A 4623-nucleotide genomic window follows, 5' to 3' on the forward strand; every position below is an offset into this window, starting at 1 on the left:
GCTAGGTGTGACCCTGAGGGGGGATACTATTACTACTATTAATAATAATAAATAGAGAAGCAGCATGGTCTAGTTGATTATAACAAGGGCCTGGGAGTCAGAAGGACCTGGGTTGTAATCCTGACTCCACCACGTGCCGGCTGTGTGACCTTGAGTAAGTCACTTTACTTCTCTGTCCCTCAGTTACCTCACCTGGGAAGTGGGGATTAAGACTCTGAGTCCCAAGTGGGACGTGGACTGTGTCCCACCTGATTAGCTTGTATCTACTCCAGCGGTAGATACAGGAACAGTAAGTGCTTAAGAAATGCCATAATAAAGCAAAACAACAACAAAAAACCCCTGATGATCTTGTATCTACTCCAGTGCTTTGAACAGTGCCTGGCACCTAATAGGTCCTAAACAAATGCCATAAAAATAATGATAATGTTAATTTTGGCATTTGCTAAGGGCTTATGGTGAACCTCAGGACTATAAGCTCATTGTGGACAGGGAACGTATCCACTAATTCTATTATAATGTACTCCCTCAAGCATTTGGTACAGTGCTCTGCACATAGAATACAATCAATACGATTGATTGATTGCCAGTTTTCGTACTAAATGATAGGGAACGTGTAGGTTAATCAGGTTGGACATAATCCCTGGTGGAGGGAGAACAGGCATTGAATTCTCATTTTACCGATGTGGAAGCTGAGGCCCAGGGCAGGTGGCAGAGCCGGGATTAGAACCCAGATGCTCTGACTCCCAGGCTCCCTTTGCTTTGTCCTAAGTGTGTCAAAGAAATAAGTGATAGTTGGGAGAATGTGAGTCAGAGAGGAAAAAGTTAACTGCGAAAGTTCTCCTTGAGAAGGTGGGATTTCAGAAGGGATTTAAAGATGGGTAGAGCAGTGGTGTGGTGGATTTGTAGGAGGAAGAAATTCATGACTGAACCTACTAACTTTCTCCACTGAGGGTGATTCCCCATTTCTGGTGTGTATAAATGTTTACTGAGGAGAGAAGTTATAAGGGCAACCCCTTGGGGAATTTGGTCAGATAGCTGTGAGCTGTAATTTGCTTTCCCCCCCACCGTGAGCCCTGATTCTCCTATGAGTAGACGCCTTATCGTGGCGGGAGAGTTCGCATAGGCCCAAGAAGCTTAGAGCTATGCTGCATAGGGCTACCCATAATGGAAAGATCTAAGCCGAAGCATCAGACAAAGTCCATACACCTGTGCTGGGCTGCAGTGGCATGGGAAAGAGTCAGAGGCGGATGATCAAGTGATCAAAACGTTAATGAAAGACAATGGCAGATACTCAAGTTTTTATTATGCAAAAGAAGGCAATGGTAAACCGCTTCTGTATTTTTACCAAGGAAACTCTATGGCTACACGTACCAGAACGACTTTATGACAGAAGATGGCATGTTCTGAAGAAGGTGCGTCAGTGGAGTTGCTATGGGTTGGGAAAGACTCGACAGCATTTGAAGACGAAGAAGCGAGCCCTGAGCTACCGGGAACAGTGCCAAGTTTTGCTGTGTTAGCCGCAAAAGATGTCAGACAACCCAATCTTTTTCATTAAATATATAATAATAAAAATAACTGTGGTATTTATTGAGCACTTGCTATGTGCCAAACACTGTTCTAAGCAATAAGATAGATACCATACAATCAGATCAGAAAAAGTCCTTGTCCCACATGGGGCTCACTTCTATAGTGAAGAGAGAACTGGTACTGCATCTCTGCCCTGAGTTCGACCTGGTTATCATGGCTCTATCTCACACTATCCCTCTCAGGACTGCACCTGGAGAGTTTCCAGTACTCTACCAGTCTCGGCTATAGGAGGGAGAGTCAAGCAGAGGCCTTCCCATTCCATTCCAAGCTGGGGCAATGGCTAGCAAGTGGAAAGCAATCTGCTACAAGTCAAAACTCTCTTGTGCTGGGCAGCAGTGGCACAGGAGAGAGTTGAGGGCAGAGATTCAATGCCTCCGCATGAACGAAGGCAATGGTAAACTACTTCCATATGTTTCCCCAAAGAAAACTCTAAAGATACACTACGAGAATGATTGCTGATGGAGGTGGGTCAAATGGCAGAACCAGGATTAGAATTTGGGTCTCCTGACTCCCAAGCCCTGCTCTACCACTTGTCAGCTGTGTGACTGTGGGCAATTCACTTAACTTCTCTGTGCCTCAGTTACCTCATCTGTAAAATGGGGATTAACTGTGAGCCTCACTTGGGACAACCTGATTACCCTGTATCTACCCCAGTGCATAGAACATTGCTCTGCACATAGTAAGCACTTAACAAATAACAACATTATTTTTCCAGCAGGCCATGCTGCTTCTGTGGACCCGGGCCGAGCTCTGTATATGTCAAGAAGGAAGCTCCTGAATATCATACCTGTGCTAAAATGACAGCGTGGAAGACAATTAAGGGTCATCCAGTGGAGTGGCTCAAGTTGACAGCTAGGTTTCCCAGCAACTCAGAGAAGATCCCTGTGGCAGCCAGACCACTTGACACCCTCAGTGAAGCAGAGAAGGTCTTGATAGCTGAGCTACCTCCCTGGGGATGTGCTCAGTACAGTCCTTTGTACACAACAGGCACTCAGTAAATACTTTGTACTGATGGTTGATTGCTTTTCCTAGTAATGGCATTGGCCCAGAATAAGGCTGTTTGGTTACGGTTCAGATTATCCTCTGGACATCCTGACTCTGGCTACCCGCTCAGCAGACGCCCGACCTGGGATCCCCATCAATCAATTGATCATAGTTATTGACCCCTTACTGTGTGCAGAACACTGTACTAGACATTTGGGAGAGTTGGATGACACATTCCCTGACCACAAGAAGCTTACATTACTTCTGACATTGTTCATGGCTCAGAACCCCATACTCCCTTTCTCCCCACTGTGGTAGATCTAGACTGTGAGTTCGTGCTGGGCAGGGTTTGTTTCTGTTTCTGAATTGTACATTCCAAGCACTTAGTACAGTGCTCTGCACATAGTAAGCGCTCAGTAGATACGATTGAATGAATGAATCTAGCTCAGCCTCTGCAGAAGACTTGATCTGATTTCACAGCTCCTGGAGGCAGGAAAGTGGGGTAAAGACCGATGGGAAAAACTTACAAGTTCAGTGCCAGTCTGGCTTAGAGCCAGATAAGTATTAGAACGAGCTCAGGTTTAGCAAGGAGGACTCTTCTTTAGAACTGAACCTCCCCTCTGGATCTGTCTCTCCAAATTCTGGGTCTGTGTCTCCCTGTTCTGGGCCTGTTTTTCTCCACTGGGTGAGTCTCTCCTGTTCTGGGTCTGTGTCTCCCTGCTCTGGGCTTGTTTGGGTCTCTCTTTCCCCTTTCTGCTCTCTCTCTCTCTCTTCCCACTCTGAATCTGTTTCTGCACTCTGGGTCAGTTGCTTTTTGCTATGGGTCTGTCTCTTCCACCTTGGGTCTGTCTCTCCCAGTTTTAGGTCTGTCTCTTCCTTCTCTGGGTCTTTCTTTCCCCTCTCTGGGTCAGTCTCTCCCCATTCTGCGCTTAGGTCTCCTGGCTCTGGGTCTCTGTTTCCCAGCTCAGATTCCATCTCCCACTTTAGGTAATGATAATGATAATGTTGGTATTGGTTAAGCGCTTACTATGTGCCGAGCTCTGTTCTAAGTGCTGGGGTAGATACAGGGTAATCAGGATGTCCCATGTGAAGCTCACAGTCTTAATCTCCATTTTACAAATGAGGTAACTGAGGCACCGAAAAGTCCAGTGACTTGCCCAAAGTCACACAAGTGACAGGTAGCGGAGCCAGAATTAGAACCCATGACCTCTGACTCCTAAACCTGTTCTCTTTCCACGCTGCTTTAGGTCTCTCTCCTGTTTGGAGTCTGTCCCTCCCGGTGTGGGTCTATCTCTCCCCACTCCAGGTCTTTTTCTCCGCCTCTGGATCTGTCTCTCCCTGCTCTGGATCTGTCTCTTTCCACTCTGAGTCTCTCTCTCTTGCTCTAGGTCTCTCTCTTCCTGCTTTAGGTCTCTTCCTCCCCACTCTGGGTCTGTCTTCCCTGCTCTGGGTCTTTCTCTCCAACTCTAGGTCTATCTCTCCCCACTCTTCGTCTTTCTTTCCTAGTCTGCGTCTTTCTCTCTTCCTGCTCGTGGTCTGTCTCTCCCCACTCTGGATCTCTTTTTCTCCACTCTGTATCTCTTTTTTCTCCATTCTATATCTTTCTCTCCCACTGGTGAGATGTCTCTCCTTGCTGTGGGTCTATCTTTCCCCACTTGGGACCTTTCTCTCCCCACTCTTGTTCTTTCTATTTCTACTGTGGGTTTGTTTCTCCCTGCTCTGGGTCTGCCCTTCTCCTCTGTGTCTATCCCTCTCCACTCTGTGTATCTACCAATAATAATAATAATAGTTATGCTATTTGTTAAGTGCTTCCTATGTGCCAAGCACTGTTCTAAGCACTGGGATAGATATGTTAATCAGTTTTTTCTCCCATGGGACTCACAGTCTTAATCCTCATTTTACAGATGAGGTAACTGAGGCACAGAGAAGTGAAGTGACTTGCCCAAGGTCACAAAGCAGACAAGTGGCAGAGCCTGGGTTAGAACTATGTCCTCTGACTCACAAGCCCCTGCTCTTGCCACTAAGCCATGCTGCTTCTCTATCTTTGCACTT

The 4623-nt window shown here is 46.5% G+C and overlaps 1 non-coding gene across 1 annotated transcript; it reads left to right on the forward strand.

Moving 5' to 3' along the window:
* The first annotated feature begins 1759 nt into the window (after positions 1-1759).
* LOC114809669 lies at positions 1760-1897 on the forward strand. The gene has a single exon (XR_003757446.1). It is a non-coding gene; the product is annotated as a small nucleolar RNA SNORA7 (small nucleolar RNA).
* Positions 1898-4623: the final 2726 nt, after the last annotated feature.

Source organism: Ornithorhynchus anatinus, chromosome 2 (assembly GCF_004115215.2).
Source record: "Ornithorhynchus anatinus isolate Pmale09 chromosome 2, mOrnAna1.pri.v4, whole genome shotgun sequence".
NCBI classification, from domain to species: Eukaryota; Metazoa; Chordata; class Mammalia; order Monotremata; family Ornithorhynchidae; genus Ornithorhynchus; species Ornithorhynchus anatinus.